This window comes from Ursus arctos, unplaced genomic scaffold (genome assembly GCF_023065955.2).
Source record: "Ursus arctos isolate Adak ecotype North America unplaced genomic scaffold, UrsArc2.0 scaffold_3, whole genome shotgun sequence".
Classification (NCBI taxonomy): Eukaryota; Metazoa; Chordata; class Mammalia; order Carnivora; family Ursidae; genus Ursus; species Ursus arctos.
In genome coordinates, this window is record NW_026622985.1 from 82,905,894 (window position 1) to 82,932,399 (window position 26,506).

The 26,506-nt window shown below is 41.2% G+C and overlaps 1 protein-coding gene and 1 long non-coding RNA gene across 3 annotated transcripts in view; both read right to left on the bottom strand.

The window, feature by feature from the left end:
• Positions 1-26,506, bottom strand: part of CHCHD3 (coiled-coil-helix-coiled-coil-helix domain containing 3) — a 261,420-nt gene that overhangs the window by 14,982 nt on the left and 219,932 nt on the right. The window lies entirely within an intron of this gene.
• LOC130542134 (uncharacterized) lies at positions 12,347-26,123 on the bottom strand. The gene is made up of 2 exons (XR_008956473.1): positions 24,730-26,123; positions 12,347-22,685 (listed from the first exon to the last, which is right to left on the bottom strand). It is a non-coding gene; the product is annotated as an uncharacterized LOC130542134 (long non-coding RNA).

Consider the following 26,506-nt stretch of genomic DNA (forward strand, 5'->3'; position numbering starts at 1 on the left):
GCAGCCGCCTTCGCCCTTCCTACCCCACCCCACAGTGGCACTGAGGACCAAGGGGGTTGATGACTTTTTTCGGCGAAAGAACTGGAAAGCCAAAGACTTGAACAGAGAATAAAATCACTCCTGGTAAGGCATTCTGTAGCTAGTGAAACCATCTTTGCTAATGTTTAATACTAAATATTCACTTAAAAGGCAGCTAAGAAAATAGATCCAAGTATTTTGCTCATTACACTGACAGGGCCATTGTAGAAACTTTGGGGGGAAAAAAAACAGAAAAGAATACAGAAATACATTTGGGCTGTTTCTAATTTCTCAGTGCTTAAAATAACACGGTGATGGATATAAATTGTTACTGTTGTCTCTGATTCTTTTCTGGGGATAATTTCTTATAAGTTGAATTAAGGGTCAAAGACAAATAAAAACATTTTGGTAAAACTGAAGCTGAGATAAGCAGTGTTCAGTTCTCCTCTTCAGACTCGGTGACACCCTGACACTCGGCCATCTGTTTTTGAGCTACTGCAGGTTTCACTGCTGCTTCCCCCACTTTCACGTCTGAGAAACTTCTTTGATGTGGGTCTGAGCTTTACATTTCGAGGAAACTACTTACCCATCTTTTTAGTTCTGCTAATATAAATGGCAAGGATAATAAGGTAACTTCAGAGAAAGAAAAAAAATATGGAGATAGCTCTCCTCATACCAGCCTCCACCGGAAGGCTAAAGAAGTCATGTAATGACAATCAGCAGCCACAAATGCCTCAAGCTCTCGGGAACACAGAAATCACTCATTAGGAATACAGGTGCACAGAAAAGGATTCTTTCCCTGTATCTGGACCAGTTAGGTACAAAGTGGTGGGGCAGGGTGAAAGAGGGAAGTGGAGGGAGGGACGGAGGGGAAGGGGGGAAGAGAGAGAGAGAGAAGGAAGGAAGGGAGGCGGGGAAAGAATGGATGGGTAGATGGATAGATATGAGAATGGCTGGTGCTAAAAGAATTCTGATTCTTTAAACAGGTTGCAACAATGCATCCTTTATGGGATCTGGTGATCTCAGAAAATGGTATCTACCACGTTAAAAGCAGGCACACAACATAGCCATGGAGCCAAATCTTTAGCTCTAATTCCTATGGCACAATGGAAAAACTCTAATTTTATTCTGTATTAAACATTTCATTAGATGTTAAGCCCAGGAGTCAGGATTTCTGCTTTTATGACACAAAACTAAAGCTCTCAAGCCCATTGCCAATAGTTAAAAATATGTAATAATCCACTCACTTATCATTTATAATAAAGCTATCATAAAATGCAATATCAAGGAAGAAAGTATTAACTCAAATGTATTATCTATTCAACTTCTTTTCATTTTTCATTTTACCTCAAGTTACAATATCCTAATAATTTCCAGAATAAAACGTAAACAGCCTCTTTCTAACAATGCAAAATCTGAAACACAACTCAACTTCAAGCTTTTCTGGCATTCCTAATAACTGCTAACCACCTTTATTAATGATGCTTCTACCTGAGGTGCAGTCAAATTTCCACAATTACACTTAAGAGCCCAACATCTCCAAAAACTGCTTGCTTTCTTAGTTTCAACGTGTCTCCATATACACTCTGCTATAAAATCTGAAAAAATAAAGTGAAAAAAATGAAGTGAAATAAAGAGGTCAGAGGACCTCTTTTACATTTATTTTCTAAAATGATGAAAGTGAGCTATGATGTTGTCTATCATCTCAACACAAAAAATGCCAAGAGGCCTCCCTCGTTATCAGAGGAGGGACCGCTGACCTTGACGGCACCTGGTCCAGCACTCAGTTCAATGAACCAATGGAGCTGGAGAGCGGATCCTTACCCATAATGAGTGCCATACCATTCAACCAGCAGATTCAACCGGGTGTTGTTAAAGCAAAACTCAGCTTTGGCTAGAGATACTCCAGAGTTTATAGAATTCTATCCCATACACGCAAGGCTTGAAAGAGCAATATCTATCTGAAAATATTTTCATATTTAATTTTTAATTTTAATCTATGATTGACTTTGGAGAAAGAGGTCAGTATCACAACTCAGTAATCTGGATCCATAGCAGGAAGGTGACCTAACTGCAGGGAGGGAGGGGAAAACATTGCCAGTCTTACCCCAGATATTAGCATCCCAAGTAAAAGGCCTAATACCAGGAAAAATACACAGATGGGACCTCTGGTCACCTAACCAAGATGAAATGAATACTACAGTGTTCTACATACACAGATTCAATGTGCTTAGACCAGGAGGCCTCACAAACCCCAAGTAGATGAACACAAACACACCAGAGTATAAGGTGAGTGAAAAGCTTTCCAATTTTGCGATATATTTTTCTTCCCTATTCAGTAATATTGAGCTTGGAAATGATGGGGACGTTAAGGCAAACATAGGAGGAGAGTGGGAACTTGACTGGTGACCACGTGAAAGCTGGTGGGGGCTGGCTGCTTTGTGTTCTCACGGTGCTCAGGGGACACAGACGTTACGGGACTCCCAGCTGTCTGCTTTGTGGTCCTGAGCACTGCTCTTACGCTGCTCTTCAGAGAGAGCCACGTGACATGTTGCCAACACCCCGAGTGAGATCCCACTACATGCACTCACCCCACAAGGGGCTGGATTTAGAAAAATGGGGCAATCTCCTGCTGCATCTCCAAAGAATAAGGGACCAAACAGTTTTTGTTTTATAAATATTTTCTCAAAACCTGGTAACCCAGAAAGACTAATGGCCACTTAATATTAGTAAAAAAACTTTTCCAGAAAATTTCTCCAAGTAGTAATGGCTTGGACAAGAAATATTTATTTGGCTGAAAGATTTGTAAAGTCAGGCATCAGGTATGAGGCAGAGAAGAACAATCAGCTGGCTAATTTCAATTTTCTACCACATCATGGTACCCGTGACACATACGGGCTATGCGCAGCAAGGTGTATGTCTCTAAATCCAGAGATAAAATACTTCTTACTTACATGAAAGATATCTGGAATAAGAGCAATAATTATACAGAGTTTAGGGACACAGAACATAAACGATGCCAACATTTAACTCAACCTGGAAGGACACCAAATCAACTTCTGATCACACTGTCTCAAACTCACACAATCTTCTCATTAGGCGAAATGCTAGAGCTAACATACTGCACTGAGTGAGCCTTAATTTAGAGAAGTATAAGCCATCCTTCCTTTTCTCCCCTTCTTTCTTAACGATACTTGGAAGATTGTTATTGCTTAATAAATGCCAAGTAATAATGCTGTAATAAAAACAGGGACTAGTAGGTTAACAACGCAGCTCTTTGCTTTAACTGTGCCTGAGACAGCCGCAGTTTACACAAGTATCCTGACTAGAAACATCACCTCCTGTGTCCACACAGTAGGAACAAAACAGAACCGCAGTTCACAGAAGCGGCCCTTGTTTATAAGAACTGTACTATCTGCAGAAGCATTCTCTGTCCCTTCAAAAGACCTACAAGCCGTGGAATGCAGAGATGTCCAGGGCCAAATGTTAAATGTGAATCTCCAAAGGATACATCACTGTGTGAGTGAGACCAAGCCATCTAATACAACAAATTATTTTTATCTGAAATATCTCAATAAGGCTTCAAGGTGAAGAAATGCATTATTATTGGGGCACCTGGGTGGCACAGCGGTTAAGCATCTGCCTTCGGCTCAGGGCGTGATCCCGGCGTTATGGGATCGAGCCCCACATCAGGCTCCTCTGCTACGAGCCTGCTTCTTCCTCTCCCACTCCCCCTGCTTGTGTTCCCTCTCTCGCTGGCTGTCTCTATCTGTGTTAAATAAATAAATAAAATCTTTAAAAAAAAAAAAAAAGAAATGCATTATTATTAATAGTATAACTACAACTAAAGAAAAGCATGGCATTTACTCTCACCTGACTTGGTAAAGTAACTGTTTAATTAAAAACTTACAAAATGTTAATTCCGAGATTACAACATATCACCCTTGCATTTCTTTTATATAATACATTGAACTTATGCCAACACAAGTTAATTTATTTTGCCCCCCCCCCCCGACTTTGTGAGTGATTTCTATTTCCCCTGTCCTGTTACTTTGGAATGTTCACTAAAATTGGTCTAAGAATGGAAAATATGAAGGGTGACTGGTTCATTCATTCTTTCACCCATTCTGTTACTCCAACAACAGATATTATTAAGCATATTACATGCCATTCACTATGATAGGCCCTGAATAAGATATGATCTTTGCCTTCAGGTAGCTCTGTCTAATGGGGGTGGGGAGAGACAAAAGTGCACATGAGGTCCTATGATAAGATCGAGAGGTAATATAATTGTAAACATAGTGCTAAGCAAATCCAGAGATCTGGTTTTGGATAGGACAGAAACAGAATATACAGTGTTTTAGACAAGAGGGCATCTATCACTGGTGAACAGGAAGCAAGAACTGGGCTTACGATTTTCTTGACGTAACTTTTGAGCTGCTGAAGATCTGTCCAGTGTAGCTGGACTACAGAGACAGACTCAGAGATGGAGAGGAGAGACCTCCTTTGATCTTGGGGATATGAATACACCCATTACCTGGTGACACCAAGCCTTCTGAACTCCTCCACTTTCCCCTGGAGAAAAGCCTGGTATTTGTGTTCATGACACTTGCTAATGCAGGCTTGGTTTGGAGAGGTGAAAGTAGCTGTATATAGTTAGAGCTTACACATTTTCGGAGTCAAGTAGGAATCCACAAGAAAATAATCCGAAGCCAGAGCACAGTTTTAGACCTACCGACAATAAACAACTACTGAGAAAAGTTCCCAATTGCTGTCTTAGTAGGAGAGCTCTGGTGGTAACTCTCCATTGGTGCTAAAATGACTCTTCAGCCTTCGTTGTTTTCCCTATTTGGGAATGACTTTTGTAATCACTCTATTGCTTTATTACTTGATATGGCCAACGAGAATAAAACTGGATAATTTGGTCCTGGATCAACGTCCAAATTTGGAGGTAGGAGGGAGGAACTGGGATAAGATGGGGAAGTTAGAAAGATATTGGGAAGCACAGGAACATACCAGAATTACAGGGAAATCATGGAGGAGGAGGGAAGACATTTTGGGCCAGATGAGTTTCAGTGGAGAAAAAACAGACGGTCTGGCTGAGCATCCCAACCAGTCCGTGGGGAAGGACGATGCAAACAGGAGGCTGCACATTCTAGGCCATTGGAAGCAAACTGTGGCATTTGTTTTTCAAGACAACTTCCACTGCAATTTCTGGAAGGGCTATCACAGTTCCCTTCATTGCCCGTTCTTCCCATAGAAAGTCCTCAAGTTCAGAAGAGGAAGAACTGGATATAGCCAGCGTGCTTATCCCCAGTACAGCCAAAAGGTAGGCAAGAGTCCTGGCAATTTAGCAGGTTTGTCTGACAGAGTATACTTGCAGTGAATCTAAGACTCTCCAAGCAAATGTAATGAAACATTGAACACAACCTCCTAGAGATTATCCTTCCATATTTGAAGAAATATATATTTTTATAGGCCTTATTATATCATTTTCATCAACAAGCTCTAACCATTATAATAGCAGAGAGTCTCAGAATCTTCTAGTTGAGTAGTATGGTACCAGCAGTCTGTACAGAAATATGGTTGAGCATACACATTCGTGTTAAGATCCTATTTTTAGGCACTTACAATTTTTCAAAAAGAATTACCCTTTGAGATGGATTTCTTATGCTCTTCAGCTGAGGGGATGCTGGGGGGGGGGGGTTGAGATGTTTGGTGAAATCCCATTTGAGTCACCCAAGCATAAAAATACATTCCACTATCCCCACCTCTTCCCTGCTGTGATCACATGAGAGAGTACTTTTCATACTAAGAAAAGTCAAGGATAGCTTCATTTTTAAAATTTCCAAACTGTCGCATAGCTCAGTGCGGACTGTGGCACATCCTAAAACAGCGAGGTGCAGACCGAATGCGCAGTCTGTCGTGACACAGTGTGCTGCATGACTGGAGGGGGTAGCCTTCCTCCACCACACTGTGAAAGCCAGTGCCAACTAACTACCAGATACACCAGGAAGCAATGTGTCTGGCTCTCTTAACTGTAAGAACTGCAAATGTACTTATTTTAGTGACAAGTGAAGGTTAAAAAAAAAAAAAATCACCCACACTGATTTGCCCTCTAAGTATCAGGGGTGCCAGAAACGAGGAGTGGGGGGAATTGCAGGTGGGAAGGAGACAGAGCTCAGCTGGTTCTTCCTGCCGTGGGGAGGACTTGAAGGGGAGGACTGGAAGGGCAGAGTGCGTAAGCACTGCCACTGGAAGCGGGAAATCCCTGAATGGGGGCACCAGGCCACACCAGCAGACCTCCAGGGACACAGGGTAGCCAGGCAGAGAAAAGCCACATGGGCATCATAGTGATGGCCACCATGCAGACACCGTGAAGGGGGCGCTAAAGGGTGTGTAGAAACAAAACACACGCTCGTTAAAGACACACCCTCACAGAAGTCGTGGATAACACAAGGCAATGAGGGTCCCAAGGAAAGAGTATAGCAGTAGGTACTACACTGTTCTGAGGAGGAGTGGTCTCTCCCACGTGGGGTAGTGTGGGAGTCCAAGGAAAAGGAGATGGGATAACAGAGGGCCCTTGAATGAAGGGTGGGACTGCAAGAGAACAGAGGACATTTGAGAGCGGGATGTGGGAGCCCTGGCCCAGGCTCAGGGGACTGAGCCAGGCACGATCAGGGGACTTGGGCTGGAGGCAGGGCTTGCAGAGGTGAGAGGCAATGCTGGAAAGGAAGGGGCTGGGACTGCGAGAGACCACCTATAGCAGACAGCATGCTTAGAATCTACTCGGCAGCTGATGGCAAGCCGCGGGCCTTTCCAAGTGAGGGGGTGAGGTTATAAAGGTGCCACTGTGAAAAGGTCGGTCCATTATGAATAAACCAGCTGGATGGCAGAGGGACCTGCCTTGGCTGGGAGGCCAGCAGAGCACTTCCCCAGGTACGAAAACAGGCCAGAAGGGGAGCCCTGGAAGGCAGCAATGGAAGGATGCGCTAGCGGACAGGACGCGGAGGTAAAAGGAAGAAAGACTGAGTGACACACACATGGCTTAGGCCTGAGGATTTACAGAACCAAATGCTCAAGGATGCCAGGAACCTCAGGTGGACGGGTGTGGAGCCGGAGCCGAGCACGGGGCAGGGCTACAAGCACACGGGAAAGCCCCGAGCAAGGCACAGGGGCCACTGAGACAGAGGAGCCTCCCGAGAGAGTGACAGGGAAGGGAGTGGACGCCCCCGTGCTAGAGTGGAGGGAAGAACCGGTACAATGCACTCTCCCAGACAGGGGAGCTGGGGAGGGCTGAGTCGCACGACAGAGGACACTATCAACAAGAAGGAGGCTGATAAAAGGCCATGGCATTTGATCCCTCGCAATCTGGAAAAACAATTTCAGGAACGGGCAGTAAGAGAAATGGAGGGAGCAACTTTAATGGGGTACAACTGGCAATGGAAAAAAAGGAAAAATAGGAAAGGGGAAGATTGCATCTGGCTGGAGATGTGGAGGGCGTAGATGAGATGAAAGAATTTCAGTAGGGTTCAAAGAACAGAACGGGAAAGCCTTAGGTAGTTAAGGGACGGGACGGAAAAGAAGTCCAGACAGAAAAGTAAAGGAAGTAAAGGCAGTGATGTCACTAATAAACTTTCCTTCCAAGGATTCCTATGGAAATTTATGTACAGATCAGAAAGCCAAACACTTTGAACAGGCACGTTCTCGGAGCAGACAAAGGAATTCCCATCGAGTACAGTCACAAGTGAAGGTGTGCTGAGAAGTCAGGAAATAGGGAAGGCTGGGTGAAAGGAGGAGAGTTTTCAACAGTCTTTAAAGGAAGGCAAGAAGGGCAGAATGGAGGGCCTGGTCCCTGCAGACATGGGGCAATCACGGAGAAACACAGATTTCCTGGTCAAAGCAAAAAGTCCACCATAAAGAATATGTGAGGTGCAGGAGGAGAAGGCAATAGTCTGCTGAGAAACCTCAAAGGCACTTAGCGGAGGCATGTGACAGAAACAGAACTCTTGTCAGGACAGGAGAGGGTTTCTCCTCCTAAAGGAGTTACTAGGTGCTTGTGGCGGAAGAGCAGAGATGGCCCTGCAAACCCAGAGCACGCCGACTGGCCAGGCACACCATGGTGTCCGGAAGACCAAAGAGACGCGGACGAGGGACTGTCCAGAGGCCCTCCCGGACCCCCCACCCCACACTGGACTTCCCACCACAGCACTCTCTTTTATACATAAAGTAAATGCATTGGAGCCAGGGATCTCTGTGCGCATGTACTGGTAGGTCTTGTCTTCACGCTCACACTGTGTCTTGTGTGTTCATTTTGAGCCCCTTCTTGCTCTCCAAGATAGACATACAGTGAAATTAATGGTGGATTAATGGTGAATAGAAGATGGAGAAAGCCTGGTATAAAGTACATTCGAAAAATAGGAGTTTATGGGTGTTAGTCAACTATAGTTACTTATTCTCTGTAAGCTCATCATGTACTCAAGTTCAATTTAAAATCCCGCAACATGTATCTGCTAATATATGCATAGGACGGATCTGAAAAAGACACACAACTAGTAACGGGAGTTGCTTCAAAGGAGAAGACTTGGATGGGAGGTCACAGACTTAAGGAGGAGGTCTACTTTTGTATGCAACATTTAAATCTTCTATCACAGGCACATGTTGCTTATCAAGAAATAATTCATTTTAAAGATTACAATGTCGTATTATCTACAGATACTTTGTATGCCCTGAAAAACTGCTAAAAGAAAGGTTGCTTTCCCTCTAGCTGCCTAAACACCAAAACCCATTTCTGGGAATCTGTAGCACTTAACAGACAGCACCAAGACATCAGGCAGGAAATCCCACAGGCCAACTCTACAGAGAGACAAAAATGTGAACTGGGAAATAATTCACAGTGCCTTCACACATGTCAGCCTTCAGCACAGCCCTTCTGGTTTAATACCTCAGCAACCTTGTGAGAAAAAAGGACAGAGAAACCCCCTGATTATTTTAAGTCATGGGGCAAGACATTGGGAGTAAAATGTAACACAAGTGGAAAGCCTGGAAGCTGTTTCCATCCATGAAATCCTTGTCGGTCAGGGAGGCTGGTCCCTTCCCTATCATTTTCACTGTTCTTTCCCCACCACCTTCCCTCTCTGAGTTGTGTGTGATCCCCAAAAGCTCAGGTCTTTGTCCCTGTTGTTCTTCTGTGGTTCCAGGTGGAGTTTTCTTTCCCTCTTTGTGGGCTTTCCTATTACTTTCTGTGTGACAGATGGGTTTCCCAGTTGCTCTCCATTAGTTAGTAGCTCTGTGATCTTTGGCTTCTTTGGGCATCAGTTCTTTATAAAATACACAGACAGTAATCTTCCCTACTTGAAGCTAGGGACTAGATCTGGAGGTCCTCTTATATTTCTTCTAACTCGAAGACCTTTAGACTAAGCATCAACTGGATACGTCCAATTTATTTGATTTCCAATTCCTTATCCAAACAGGATTTTCCTTCTATTTTTCACCAACAGCAATATTGTTAGCTTATCAGTAGGCATTACATTTTTGCTCTTTTGTGCTCTTAATACTTTATATTCAAGAAGCCACGAGATTGTTCTTTCTGTGAAAAGTCTTTCACTTTGAACCATTGCTCGGTTCGCCTTAACAGCGCCCTAGGCTAAGCTAACAGTTGATGCACAGACTACTATCATTTTACCCTCCGAATAGTCTCTCTGCCCTCCGCTGCCTCCTCTTCAAGCTCATCAACATCAATTCTACCAACTGCATACCCTGCAAAATGCCAACCTTTTGTAGGAGGCAATCAGGATCCTCACTTCTCCCTCTTCACCTCCCGTAACTAATTTTACTTTTAAAAATATTTCTCCTATCCCTTGCCTCCTCAACAAGCTACTATTGTGGTGTTGGGAGAAAAAGAACGCACTGAAACTTCTACTAAACCACTATTCACCTATTCTGGCTTCAACATGAAGGACAGATGGTGACATATGCAAGGTTGTTTTCAAACACAATCTAAACAGCTAAAGAGCACAGTTACACATATTCCTAATGTCCACTTCCCAAGCCATGTTATAAAATTATACAATCATACTCTGAATTGATTTTATTTTTCACTGTGGGTAAGGGCACTACCTACCAACCACAGTGGTAAGTTTCCATAGGAACTAAATCCATTTCAAAGGGTTGGAACATAGAGGCTTTAAAAAAAAAAAAATGCTCAAACGTGACTTTGTACACAGTGTCTTGCATCTTTGGAACTCAGTATTACAAATATTAACCTCTGAATTCCCTGGAAGTCCCAGAAATGGGGGGGGGGTGAGTCTCTTTGTATTTGGGAAATGGATGTTTAATGTAACTGGTAGGGAAAAGAAAGAACTTAGAAGGTAAGTTGCTGATGATCCATTTCACCTCTAGCATTGAGCAAAACTAACCACATATGGTAACATGACTGACCAAGTTTTAGAAGAAAAGTACATTATGAATTCAAGGAACTAATACTTCTCTACTTAATACCCCATAAATGAAGGATACACCTCCAAGCATTTTATAGCTAATGAAAGTGGAAAGTTTATATGGGATGTATAATCACATTGAACTACACGCACGCCTATGAAACATCAACACAATTACTCCTTAATTTAAAAATTCTAACATGTTTCTTTTTTTGCTTCTGATTAAAGTATTCAGTACCGATGCCATAAGAAGGCATTAAATTCTAACATATCATATAACCTCAACCCCTTGTGTTACATAAATGGATTTAAGCATTTTTCAGAGGGCAGGCAATGTGTAGCAAATTGGCTTAACATTCTAGGCTGCCGCTGAGACCGAAATTAACAAGACCGACCATGAAGTACAGAAAACAACAGGCTGCTATGCAAATTCTCCAAATGATGATGATGAGCTTCCTAAGTATTTCAGAGGTGGAATCTCAATGATTCCTATATAAAGGGATAATGATGTATTACTGCAGGACTAAACAATGCATTTCTCAATTCATGTCCTGGATTGGATTCACCATGCTGAGCTCCATTAGTTTTACATCTCCCTAAGGGTTCCAATTCAGCAGTATTAATCTAAGCCATTACACACAGCCCCGATCTATGAACGTCTGCCTTACGAACGTCCCTTAATACAGCTCTCCAGTTGAGTGTTTCTGGGGGAAAATCACATAAACCAGGGAAACTTGAATCATTATAAATTCATAAGCAGACACTAAATTCTGCCTGCCATACTTTTACATTTCTGTGATAAATTCACTCTCACCCCATTTACAATGATCATTTTATCCCATCTCCAACCTCCCCCTCAAAAAAAAAATCTCACCCCTTTCCTTCCTCTTTCACGCTTGGCCATTGTCTATATTTTGCTGAGAAAAACAGAAACCAAGAGAGAACTCCTTTATCTTCCCACTACAAACACTGGATCTGCACCTTCTCTAGCGTTATTTTGGAGGAAGAGTCCTTTCTTTTGTAAAAAGAAAAGCAATCCCTACACATGGATCCAATTCTTATCTTCCCCCTACCTTACTTTCTAGTGGGATTTCTTCCTCCTTCTACCTTCAATCTCTTTCTTGACTATATCGTTGTCACTAGCATTCCAAAGTCTCTCCTACAGGACTTTCTATGGTGATGGGAATGTCCTATACCTGTGCAGTCCAACACCATGGGGACAGCCACATGGTGGTACTGAGCACTTGAAAGGTGACTAATGCAAAGGGAATGCATTCTAAATTTTACTTAATTTTAATAAATTTACATCTAAACATTAAATCTAAACAATGGCTATCATATTGTTGAAAGCACAGCTCTGGGAAATACTATGGTTACAACAACCACCTCCCCTGCCCTACTTTGCATCCATTTGCTTTTATTCACACCAAAATGGTCAAATCCGTTGATTCTTTGTACACATCACCTAGGAAACATCGGCACATTGTTCCCACTGTTTAAGATTGTTGTAAAGATCAGTAAGGTAATGTTTAAGCTCTCAATGCAATGCCTGGCACAGAGTAAACTTTTAATAAATACAAATGTTATTATTAATATTGTATTGTCTAATAAGCTTCAGTAAGTTATTCTGGGAACTTATTAGTTACCACCTTATTTCCAAAGCTAAACGAAATTCCACTTTCAAACAACCAACTTAAAAAACAAGTTCTAGAATCTAATCCACGTGATAGCTGCTAACTGTTCATACAATGTGAAGGTGCCCACAAAGTGTTCAGGTGGTGGCGAAATAAGGCTTCTGCATGTATTTTGATAAAGGGATTAAAAAGCTGCACTCATGCTAAAATCAAACCTCCAGCATGGGGTATATAATTAACATAAACCCATGTATCTTTTCTTTTCTCAACGAAGTTCTCACGGGGAGCAACAGTCCTCCCTCTGAATAAACGGAATTGTATTTGAAGTAATTACACTTGGCACAGATTTGCCCACTGCTGGTGGCAGGGCTGCTACCTGTGACTAGGCAGTGAGGGGAACTCGGCGGAACTGGTGGCAAACTGCTTTAATTTGCTTTCATAGTAGCAAAAGCCTGTCTAAAACAAGTTGGGCATTTCAAGACTAATAAACACGACACAGCTGAAGTTCTATTACCATTAAACCAGTATTCAAACAGGCCAGAAACTGGTTTTCAGCCTCTTACAGTGAGTTTCCGTATCTTTAGTGTCATAAATGTCATTTTGTAAAGTCAGGCTGGCAGTCCTCAGCGGGAAGTCCAGAAATGCCAGTGTTAATTAAAAATGTTGGATAACTTTTCAGTTTATTCATGCTGTGAGATCTGTTCCCCCACCCCACCCTCGAAAACTTGAACCACCAAAGGACACCTAGGAGAAGGGAGAAACAGAAGAATACTAACTATGATTTCACTTCCAAATGGTTTGAAATTGACAGGCAGTGACAGCATTGACTCTAATGGTGTTGGAGTGCAGTCCACAAGCTGGGAATGGGGGAAAGGATGGCTGGGAGGACTCTTCTCATACTGGATGCAGAGAAAACCCAGGTCAGAAATTAGGAATGGTCTTCCCTGTGCCTGAATGAGTATCCCTTGGGAAGGATAAATGAGATACCCAGGTATCCCTACACATAAAACAAAAACAACAAAAACCCAGCACAATAGATATCCGTGGATTGATTACTGCTCAGAAATTAGTTACACAGGACTAACTTAGGATGTATAAAGCTTATACAATTTAGAGTTTTGCCATATATATATATATATATATATATATATATATATATATATATATATATAATTTCATATCATGGTAAGAAGTATATAAGGGCTGTGGCTATATACCATGTCATGAAGGAGAAATTTTAGACTTATCTGCCTAATTTGATCAATGTAAGCAGTCAAAAACCTGCCTGATGATGGCCAGCAACTCCAGCTAAGAGTTAGGACTGAAGGAAGAGTCCTAAAAGAGGAAGATCTTAAGTACTGCCTAGGATTATAACTTCAGTTTCAGGTCTGAATAGCTGGTGTGGTTATCCGAAGTGAATTAATTAATTAATTAATTAATTCATCACAATCACACAGTGAAATAAAGCACTGAGGCACTTGTGAAAACTTTTTTTTTTTTCAAGTAGGCTCCACACCCAATGCGGGGCTTAAACTCATGACCCTGAGATCAAGACCTGAGCTAGCCACTAGCCACCCAGGCGCCCCTGAAAACTTCTCAACACAAAGATAAATCAAGTGTGATATTAATTTCTACCAAATACCGTAAATTTTTACCACTTTGAGATCTCCAATATTAGCTATAGGTGCCAATATTTAGACTGAAGGAAGAATCACTTAACAGATGGAGTCTCACTACTCTCAGTATTTAGGAAAGAGGTCATTTGATGCCAGTCTTATTTCCCTACTTGAAAACTAAGGCTTCTGCCCAAGAGACACTATTTCAGAAATGCACTGAAGGTTAATATCTTTGCATGTATTACAAATGCTAATCAAAGTGGAATGTTAATATATTCTCCTATTCATTACAAAGAAAATGGCAGATACGACTGCACATGAAGGACATTTTACCAACAGTTGTTTCTCTCCTGCTTATTTCTTAGGTCCCTGCAAATGCCAGTCACGGTTTCACCGGTGCTCAGGCAGCTGAAGTGAGGCAAAAGAAATGGGCTCTCCTACAAGGAGCCACATCAGGACAAGAGGTAACAAAATAAAGAGTTTTGTTTTGTGATATTTCATTTCACTGAACCTGCTGGTAGGAGAAAAGGTGAAAAGAGAACAGAGGGAAAAAAGGTTTTTTTTTGAGAAAAGATACTAAAATTGCAGCCTTTCTTGCTCCCTCCCCATCCCCCCCTCCTATTTCTAGTTTAGGCACTGTCAGTCAGGGAGTAAACCGATTTTTATATATGCTTCTAAAGCAGGGGCAGCAAATATAAAGGAAACATGCCAACTCTCTCAATGCTCATGCCAACGCCGGACGTCACTCATCAATGGTGACACTCCAGGCGGAGCCTCGTCACAGCCTCAGAACCCTTCTCAACAACATGCTGCAGGGAGGTCACTACAATCAGCTAGAGTTGGTGCCTGGAACCAAATTTATTTGCGTTCCCTTGCTCTAAAGTTTGCCCTGGTGTCCTAGCTTGAGCACGGGGTCTGACCCTCTTGGTTCCGCACTCTCCTAGGTCCCGCAGAGAAGGCTGAGTAGCCTGTGATGTCGAAATTCACAAGAGCCCTAGCTTTCCTCCAAGGAGCCCTTACCCACACAAAAGCCCAGGCTTCTGAAAGTAAGCAAGAGACCAGATAATACCCCTTTCTGACTCATCCCACATCCCTCTGAAACATGAGCAAAACCAGGAAAAATTATCTGGGCTTACTTTATTTCTTTCCTTCCTGGAGAAAAAGGAAGGGCTCCTATTCATGTTCAAGCTGGATCTTAACTATGTTGGTTCCTGAAGCTGATAGGAGGTTCAGATGCAGCATTTACATTTTTTAAAAGTATGTGTTTAAAAGAAAGTTTCGTGAGTCACTAGATCACCTGCATGAGCATTTTCAGAGTACCTTCCCCATACGTTAACATACTTGCCCATTTGGCTTCCAACATAATTGCTCGCTCTCTCTCCAGAAAGCCGTTAATGACACCAGCTCGCATCCAACCTTCCAATTTGGCTCCCTCCACCTCGGAGAGCGGGACTTCTGGGCACGGTCTTCCTGCCTGCCACCGTGGGCCAAATGTGACTCTCCCCAGCTGCTGCTGTGCGTCCTGCTTTATGACAGGGGTCTGCCTGATCGCTCGGGGCCATTCCAGGAACAGAAGCTCTGAGATGCAACCTGCCTGGGCCAGGCCCATGTTCTGCTCGAAGGATAACTCATCTATGCTTCTGCCTCCATTCTCTCATTCCATAGTTTAACAGAGGATCGTCTCCCACACTGGCACGAAGGGATTGCTCTGGATAAACATGTCCACAGAAGACAAGTGAATGGCAAAATCGTAGACGTTCATTCGATAAATGGCACATAAAGGCCTCAAAAATAATCGATCAAATTGGAGGTAGTAGGTTCTAATGACTAGGAATGTGGCCGCCTGAAAAATGGACAGAAGCCAGAAGAGACACAGTGCATCTCTGTCTATATGTGGGAACTGAAGGAAAGGTGGCCATTTCTCCTCCGCATGTGTTTGTCCCTAGTCCCCCACAGCTGCTGGCTCTAAAGAAAATGCTAGTGCAGGAGACGGCCATATAAAGGGCAGCACTTATCTGCTTTAGAGAGAATTGAAAAGATTTACGTATTTTTTTCTGGGGTCCCAAGCTTTTTTTTTTTTTGGCATTACCCATAATGTATTTGTCCATGGGATAAACAGAGACGCCTTCCCCCACAATTATATTTGCTTAAAGGAAAACACAGCTGCCTTTCTTGCATATTAAGATGCAACTGGAACTAGAAAGACCAAACAAAGATTTCAAAGGGAAGGAAAGTTTTTACTGCATAAAAGACACTCCACCGTACCAAAGTGCATTGAAACTAAAAAACCGAGGCAGAGTAATGACTATTCTCCTCGGGGACAAAAGTCCTATTGAGCAAGAAGCTATAGGTGCCATTTTCCAGAAGAGCCACCTGCTACTACTTGGAGCTATTGCGGATATTCAGGAGGCAGAATTTCAGAGTCCTTCCATCTATGGGGTTTGTGTGGGAGAGTATGCACACACGTGCGCCCCGAGGCAAAACCAATAGGTAATTACTCGATGCTGTCACTGTGGGATAACTGAACCATCAAGTCGACTGCTTAATGATCCCCTCTTAGACGACCAGCATCACACTGCTTGCTCCCGTTAAGAGGAAACCTTTGGAGAAACATGCTAATCCAAGCAAAAGCAAGGAAGATACTGCAGTGCTAAGAGGGCCCACCCCATCAGAAGAACAGAATGTAGCAAGAAGATAATGAACCTAATTAGTCAGTCATTACTTGCTATACTTACAACTGCATCTGGTAACACTGCTACCACAGTGCTATTTTATGTGATATCTTCTTCACGTAGCAACCTTTTCATAAATCAAAGCAAAAGCCAAACCAGTTTCTTTTATCCCCCCAGTTTTATGCAGAAACAGTTGACACACATCACTGTGTAAGTTTAAGGCGTACAGCATGACGGTTTGATTTACATACGTTGTGACGTGATGACCACAGGAGCTTCAGCTAACATCCACCTTCTCATACAGATACAGTAAGAGGAAAGAAGGAAAGAAGGCGCAAAATATTTTCTCCTTGTGATGAGGACTCTGAGGATCTACCCTCCTAACAGCTTTAACTGCGTATCATACAGCAGCGTCAGCTGTAGTCGTCATATTGTATTTATTTATCTTGTAACTTAGAAGTTTGCACCTTTGTCCACCTTCCTCTAGTTTCCCCTTCCCCTGCTAGCCACAGGTCTCATCTCTTTTTCTATAATATTTGTCTTTCTCTGACTTAAGTCCCTTAGCAAAATGCTGTCAGGGTCCATCCATGTAGCCACAAATGGCAGAATTCCTTTCTTTTTTTAATGGCTGAATTATATATATTTATATACACAATACACACATATTACAACTTCTTTATACATTCATCCATCAATGGACACTTAGGCTGTTTCCATGTTGTTTCCTTTGAAATATTCCCAGAAGTGCAATTGCTGGATCATATGGCTGTTCTATTTTTAATTTTTCAAGGAACTTCCATACTGTAGTGACTGCACCACTTTACAATCCCCCCCCGCCCAGAGTGCACAAGGGTTCCCCTTCCTCCACATCCTCACCAGCACTTGTAATCTCTTATCTTTTTGGTGATGGCCATTCTAACAGGCATGAGGGGATATTTCATGGTGGTTTCAACTGGTGTGTCCCTGATGATACTGAGCCTTATCTAGCTTCTTTGAAGAAATGTCTATTCAGGTCCTTTGCCAATTTTTTAATTCAGTTATTTGTTTTTTTGCTATTGAGTGTGTGAGTTCTTTATATATTGTAGATATGAATCCCTTATTAGATATATGGTTTGCAAGTATTTTTTCCCCATTCCATGGATTGTCTTTTCACTTTGTTGAGGTTTCTTTTGCTGTGCAGAAGCTTTTTAGCTTGACAGATATCCACTTGTTTTTTATTTTGTTGCTTGTTCCTTAGGTGTATCCAAAAAAAAATCATTATCTAAACCTCTGTCAAAGAGATCTGTGCCTACGTTTTCTTCTAGGATTTTCATACATTTAAGTCTTTAATCAATTCGAGTTAATTTTTCTGAGTGGCATAAGGGTCTAGTTTGAATCATTCTTCTACATGTGAATATTCCACTATCCCAGCACCATTTATTAAAGAGACTGTCTTTTCTTCACTGGGTATTCTTGGCTCTGTGATCAAACATTAGTTGACCATATACGATGTAGTTTATTTCTGGGCTACTGCTTCTGTTCCACTGGTCTATTTGTCTGGTTTTATGCCAGTATCATACTATTTTGATGCCAGACGGTTTCTTATACAGCCTGCCTGACAATAAAAGTTAACGCTGAACCTTAGCTGTTATCTATCTTAGTAAATGTGTCCATGATGTGGCAAGTCTGCTCCATGTCATAGCAGGGCTGCCGGTAATGCGTGCAAAGTAGCAACCCGCTAGGGTCAATGGGACTTGACCATCAGTACAGTTCTAATTGCGCCAGGAAAAGAAACGGCTCTCTTAGCCTTCTCTTAAAGCATATAGTTTTCTCCTCTATGCCTTAGTTCCACCAGTGCCTTGATCAGAAAATAGCTATAATCAAGTTTAATACAGACTCATATAGTAGACAATGGAGACCTCATGGGGAAAGCAAGTCGGCTTTCATAAGGTAACTCTTACGAAGTATTTAATTGGCTTTCTTGGTAGAGAGCTACCTGACTTGAAGATGTCATGTTTCCAAGTTCAACTAGAAAATGTTAATGAGACACACTTTAGTTATGGAAAATATATAAATCCATCTTCGTTCACAGAGGTGAAAAATGGTCCTCAAAAAAAGCAAAGGTCAGGAAGTTTTTCGAATATCTTCTTTAACAAAAATTCACACTGCACAGAAATCTGAACTGAAGGAATATCCAATTAATGACAAACTTTAAACTAATAAATAATACTCCACTGAATGTTGAATCCTGCTATAATCTTAACTACCCTGTTGATACTGTCAAGAGGGATGCTTGCCTTCTCTCTGGTACGTATTGGAGATGAACGTGACAATTAGCTAGTGTTCAACAAAAATCAGCCCTGAATTAACAGTCTGTAACAAAGAACACCAACAACTGGATAAAGCAAACCATTAAGCTAGATGGAGAGATGTCACATAGCCACAGTCCCCTAATCTGAAGGAACTTACTTCAGCATGTATTAACTGTGCTAGGTGCTAGGGGGAGATTTATGAACAGAATAAAGCACAATTCCTGCCCTCAAGAAGGTTTCACTTCACTTAGGAATGAGATTCACACACTGTAACTAGATTACACAACCTTGGTAATGGACCCTTCAAACTCCCAAGAGTCTGTAATTCTTACTCGGCTTTTTACACAAGGGTTTCCTTTAATGTAAATTCAAGGTCCCTTCTCGAGTAAAAACATCCTAAAGAGTAGAAGCTGAAAAGCAGGGAAAATTTTTATACGAGTTTAAATCAATTTAGTAAATAACAATACTGATATTAACTGAACACCTGTCAAGAGCACTACTGCTATAAAGGTGGCTAAGACACAGCACACGTGCTAAGGGGTTCTTGCTTTAGAAGAGAGGCAGGCCCAGGCAACTAGGATACAAACTGGATTGTAATAAGGGCTTAAGTTACACGAACACAGGGGAGCGATTAACTGTGCTTTTTTAGGGGGAGGTAGGGTGGAAAGGAAGTGTCAGGGAAGACTTCAGAGACACTAACATATAAGACAGGTCTTGACAGTGAAGTTTACCAGCAGGAGATGGTAAAGGTGTTCTGTGCTATGGGGGCAGTGTGAGCAAACCTGCAGAAACATGAAGGCACCTTCTCTCTTTAATGAGTAACTCCAAGGTCCATGAAAGATGAAAAGATGAGGTCATGTCAAAGGGTATGTTTATATTGTGCTTTAATATTGTAAGTTTTGGGCGTTAGTCCTAACTTCTGTATGATGATTTATTAGATACTGTCAATTATTCAGCTTTAAAGCAGAAACTTATCTCACCTTCGATCATATGGATCAGACTGATGAATGAGTATCCTGAGATTGCAAGGCAAGCTATTAAAAAAAAAAACTACCATCAGCTGCCACTACTTATCACTGCAAACCAGGATTATCTCAACGCTATGCAACCAAATAAAATTTGGGTGCTGAGGCTGATATTAGACTGTAGCCACCACCCTTAGCTCCTACTTTTAAGTGTTGTGTTCATGAAAAGAAGTCTCTTTGTTTTCTTGGTAATTAGCTAAGATTGTAAGTAAGCTTAAAACTACATTGATATTTTTTAAAATAACATTATTACAATTTGTGTTATGATTGCACCCAACATTTCATTTTAAAACAGAATTCCACTCACTGTTCAACACCGCCCCCCCCCCCCAACCCAGGAAAAAAGTTTGAAAGCTACCAAAGGACAGGGGGGGAGAGAGAGGGAGAGAGAGAGAGAGAGAGAGCTATTCTTTCCAAGGTTTCTGTATTCCTGGTTCACTCTATATGTGGATCTATATTTTTTCACAGAAACAAGGTTATACCCAGGATTAGATTAGCTTTTTAAATCCAGAATGTAGTTTAAACACATGAGCACAAGCAAATGCACTATTTTCTTTTTTCCTTTTTGCTGCTTTTCCTTCCCACATCCCCAATTCCAGTCTTTTCATTCTTTTTTTTTTTTTTTAAAGATTTTATTTATTTATTTATTCGATAGAGATAGAGACAGCCAGCGAGAGAGGGAACACAAGCAGGGGGAGTGGGAGAGGAAGAAGCAGGCTCATAGCGGAAGAGCCTGATGTGGGGCTCGATCCCATAATGCCGGGATCACGCCCTGAGCCGAAGGCAGACGCTTAACCGCTGTGCCACCCAGGCGCCCCCCAGTCTTTTCATTCTTAAATGCAAACATACAGGGGTTAAATAGGCTTTTGAGGACTAACCTAGACACTTAACCACAAATTAAGTCTTTCTCATTTCTGGAAAAAATTATGGTCCAAATGCCAAGCAAGTGACTTCAGTAGAAACTTTAGGAAGAATTTTGTTCATTCATTATAGACTACCAACCTATAATTGCCCACAATCTCAAATTAATATAAATATCCTAAAGGTAAGGCAAGTTATTAGATGAAAACTATACTATAAGCAATAGCAGCATTTATCCAAGAGCAGCCTCCCATATGCATGTCTAACTACATTATGTACATCCCGGCATGTTAAAATGTAATTATTATTTTGAGTAGTGTTGTTAACTGCTGGTTAATGATCTGACAGAAAACATATGTCCTTAAACACATTTGGAGGCATGGTATACTCTCAATTGCAAATTTGTATGTCCAGGGATTATCACCAAGGAAATACATATTGAATTATATGATGGACATCAATTTAAAAACACAAAAAATTCACTCACCAGAAACTTGAACTATTGAAGACTATCCTAATGAGCTAAATATTAACAGCTTGGGCGTGCCAAAACCAAGAATGGTCTTCATTTAATTCCTATACAGCATCTCTGTGATTATCATCTTTCACTGATGTAGCAGTACAAGCATGGAGGTGGGGAAGGAGGAGAGAGAACTTGATAGAACAACTCTATTGCATTATGTGAAGGGTATCTATAAAGATTATACCCAGTAAAATTTCTGCTGACATGGATATTTACTATTTCATTATAGCTATACTGACATTATGGAATGGAATGAGGTCCTAGTGGAGGGCCGGGAGGGGAACACACTCAGGGAGACCAAGAACCACAAACAAGAGAAAATGAGCATATGTTCTTGGAAGTTGCTATAGCAAAATCCATAGCATTATTAAACATTCTCTTTTTCTTAAAGCTACTTCCTAGAGACTATATCATACAAAAGGGGAATTTTATGGCACGAGGTACAAACAGATGCATCATTAATAAGAACAGATCAGCTTTCTGAAGAACGTGGCCAAAAGCCTTGAACTCAGATCTTTTACAGATCTAGCCTTAATGCTCTCTCTGCAGCAGTGATCCTATTTTCTTTCCATCATCAAGTTCTGAGAGTATATTTTTCATTTGTCTTGTCGTCAGTTAGGAAAGGTGAAGATGTGTATACATTTTGGTTTTCAATTCTCCTATTAAATCAGCTTCTCAGTGCTTCAGTTTCCAAATGCTCCAGAAGAGGTATGGATTGACATTTCTGCCAAAGGACAATTTTTTGCTCTGTAGTTTTTCCCAGAGTTAATGGAAAAAGTTCTACCACTAATCTTTTCAATTCACCTCTAGGGAATTACAAACCAGCAGCAAAAACTCTAAAGGTTGTGCCAAAATGTAATATTTTTAAATTACACAAGTCAAAAAAAGCTGAAAATTTTCACAAAATGGGTTTTCCTTTTCTTAAAGAAGAGAGAGGGACACTTGGGAGGTCAGATTTAGATTCACACTGTAATAAAACCTTTCAAGTTAAGTAACCTAGGCTCTGCCAATTCTAACCCCACTAGATCTGTACAGAAATTGATCCTGTATAGCGCTGAGGGCCTATTATATGCCCAGAATTTTACCTATATTGTTCATCACCCCTTATGACAACTCAATGCGTTATTACAGCATATACATTTCCTACATCAGCAAAGAACAGAACAAGGCCACATGGTTAGAAGGACTGGTCATGTTTCAAACTCCACCCATGTTATGGGAATGAAAGTATCACTTCCTAAAGATTAATGTACAAATTTATTTCACTGCAGCAAACGGTTGCTTTTTTGTTTTTCCTTGTCAAAAAACCCAAATAATTTGGAAACACAACCTGAGTGCCTGTCAATAGGGGAGGGGCTCCATGAATTCTGGTGGATCAATGCCATGGAATAATATGCAGCTTTAAAAGAATGAGTTGGAATTACCGGTGTTGGCTAAGGAGGATATATCCGGAATAAATGGAAGTTAAAGAAAACATACATGGCACAGCATTTTTTTAAAATTAGAACAAAATATATTTTTTATTAACGTTTCTATGAATAGAGATAAATGTGAAAGGATGACTATCGAACTGCAATTTCACAACAATTTGCTTTTAAGGGTTAACCTGAAAGAAAAGAGAGGAAAATTACATGTGCCTTGTTACCAAAAAAAAAAAAAAAAAAAAAGTACTGCCTTGAAAATTTTTAAAAATCTAATAGCATTTATTAATTTCATATTCTTTCACTACACTAAGACTCTAGGAAGGATATCAAAAGGCAAAGGTTGATCACAAAATGCAATGGGAAGGAAAAAAGTTCTTAAAATATTCATTTAATGATAATACTAGGATCTTATTAGGTGGACTAGCAATATAGGAGCTAATTTTATATATTTTGGGTACATGCCATCACAGTTAGACATAAACCAAAAATCATACACCCAGACAGCCCACATCTGAATAAACCATATAAAATTTGCTTTTAACACATTTTTTGCAACAACATGTAGAATTTGGTATCATATGAATTCTTAGGACGTCCTTCAAGGAGATCATGGCTAGAAATATTTTTAAAAGTTCACCATTATACCATTTCAGGTCAAAGACGATCCCACAACATGGTCTGCAAGGATAATGCTAAAATGAGGAACCAGCCTACTGGCTTTTGGTGTTCCTTTATCTGCAATGTTCTTTCTCTGCTAAAATGCTCTAGGATTTCCCCACACAGCATCCCATGAACCAAAACTTTCTTGAATTCTCTCTTCCCTATCTTTTCAACCACAACTACTCTTTCCCTATGTCCCAATCTCTCAAAGCCCTGAACTTTGCTAAGAGATAATATGATGAGTTAACATGTGCTTATTTTTGAATAGATATTACTGTTAAAATAATAGTAACTAAAAGGGTATAATAAGCTGTGATTATAATAAATACACACATACGTACCAAACATTACACTTGTATATTTGATGGAAGACGTCTAGAAACAATGACCAACTCAAAAGGCATAGTTCCATGGTGAGAATTATGGACACCAGAGATGGGGGACAGAAAAATATTTTCAAGTAGGTAGAATTTTTTTTGCCGAATCCTCATACCTTCATTCCCCAGAGTTAATAACTCTTCCTTTCACAACATGGCATGTAGAGTCTGACTCTAATCTTATATGGCCCCCTATTCCATCACATCTCCCTCCACACTCATCCCAACCACTTCCGGCACTGGGATTCCCTCTTAATGGAAAGCTACTCTCCCTCTTCTTACCTTATGAAAATCTCAAAGTGAAAAAGACCCAGTCTACGCCAATCACCTCTTCCTGTAACCCAGATTCCCATCCTTGTTCCTACAGCATTTTGTTGGTACCATTATATTAGCATTTATCACACTTTAGTCACTTTTGTATTAACCTGTCTCCCCCACATATTCTGCAAGTGTTCTGAAGTCAGGGATCATGCCCTCTTCATCTCCCTATTTCCCATTTATAAAAACCACCTGGAATGTATGCGATAGGAGATACTCAACAATTTTTCTTGAACAAACATTACAGCTATAGTTTCTGTATGAGGTTTTGACACCTCAATAGCAGAGCTAATGATCTCAACAAGTATAAGACCTCCAAGGGCAGGGACTCAAACTCCTATTTCCATATTTCCAGTGCCCACAGAGCATGGAGTACCGAAGACCCTCGATGGGTAGTTTTGTTGATTTCAATGATGATTTAAGTTCTCAAAAGCAAAAATTGTCATATTAATAATCTTTCAAAATAAATAGATGTCACTGAGCTCTGCGCTGGGGGAAGAATCCAAACAAATGAGGACAGCGTGTCAGAATCCACACATTGAAAGGAACTCCAGGACAGAAGCATCAGTGAAATTGGTCTGCTGGCAAAATCCAGTATCTCAAATTCAAAGACTTCAAAAATACGCCCAAACTAAAGCTCACCTAACCAAACCAAAACCACGTATTATTCAAGCAGTGACAACACATTTGATTCCTGCTGCCTGTCAACTACCCAGGATATGTGAAAGCAGTAGTGCACACCCAGCCATGTTATTTTCTTCTTTATCTTACCGTCTTTTGTACTGCAGAAAACACGATCATGAAAAGAAAAGAACCAGTTAATTATGAGCAGTGCCCAACGAGCTGTGATGGAGGTGTTATGAATGTGTACCAGGGAAGCCTGATGCGGAAAACAGCAGCATCTGGGCGTGCAGCTTGCAGAGTAATGAGACAGTGAGGATGCACCGGCACTGGGCTTTGATAGCTTCATCTTGTTCAAGAGCTCTGCTGGGGAAACAAAGGTGAGAGGCACTGACCTCCTTCCCACAGCTTGCACGAGCACAAAAAATAGTTAATGGATCAAGGATGGAGGCCCTTCTCTGTTCTCCTCCTCGCCAACACACCCCTTTTTCAGAACCGCTGGTTCATAGTTGGGGGCCCAGCATAAAGCAGGCTTCTGCCACATGAAGTGTCATGTCTGAATATGTATACAGTAATTGGCAATTCATTTTTCACCCTGAAAGCAGAAACAGGTGTATGCTACCTTCGAAATCCCAATCGTCCACCACGCAGAATGTGCCTCTGCCACAGGCAGCTTTGTGGAGATCTCTACCAGCGGCAGGCTGGTGGACTTCAGAGTCTCCAGTAGGTGGGTATGTCTCACAAATAGGTACGTGTGTAATCTCAGCAGCACAACAGAACAAAATGAAGAACAAATGGCAGCACATCCGAAAGAAAGAAAAAAAAAAAAATCCCACCACACAACAGCAGCCCTTAGTCTTTCTTGTGTTGATACTGTAATTGGCAAATAGCTGACTTCTTTGTACTTAAGATCCCTACAAAGAAGAATGTTTAACAAGCTGAAAAGGGAGGTGTGCGTCCTTGCAAAGGCATACAAAGCCAGATGTATCTCTGCACAGTATTTCTTGCCAGCTTCATCCAGAAACGGTAGCTGAGGTGACTTCTGAGAGGAGCCAAGAGCAAGAACTCCCCTTAATGAGCGCATCTATCAATTTTCAAGGGACGCCGTTGATTACCAGCATTTAGACATACACACTCACAAAAGGAACACGGCAATTTAACTGTTGGCCACTGAATGAGAAAGCACATAACACAGCCTAAGGCAGCCATGTGAGCAAGCTGGGGATGCTTGGCGACACTTGAACATGGGAACATGTGTGCTTTCGTTTCAACATGTAGGGAAGGGCCAAGATGCAAGCTTTCACAAGTTCTGAAGCATTTTGCCAGCATGTAATACATAGTATGAACAAACTGCTGCCTCAGATTATTATATTAAAAAGGACCGGTGTTACTGTATCAATGTTTCATTTATAAATACTGCCTCCAAAATCCCTTTATCAAAAATAAATTTCAAAATGTGACCAGGTATATCTACAAGACTCTCGACTAATGAGGAAGAGAGTATATGACAGGCAAATGTAACTTAATAAGGAGGAAAAAAGACTGATTCTTAAGAAAATAAATAAAGCAAGGTTTACTCCTATATTTCTATAGCATTGAAATAGACTGAATAATAAAAAAATATGATTACGGATACAATTAGTAATCGTAAGTTTCTTACGACTGATTAAAATTGAAGAAACTTAAAACTTATTTCACCTCTGACAAATTATAGTTAGAAGTTGGGCACTCCTAATATTTTGGGCATTTTTTTTCCTAGTTAAAATTAATTAACAATGAATTTAGGGTGTTTTAAGTATAATGAGTATTTTCTTTAAAAGCCCCATATCTTGGGACGCCTGGGTGGCTCAGTCATTAAGCGTCTGCCTTCGGCTCAGGGCGTGATCCTGGAGTCCTGGGATCGAGCCCCACATCAGGCTCCTCTGCTGGGAGCCTGCTTCTTCCTCTCCCACTCCCCCTGCTTGTGTTCCCTCCCTCACTGGCTGTCTCTCTCTCTGTCAAATAAATGAATAAAATCTTTAAAAAAA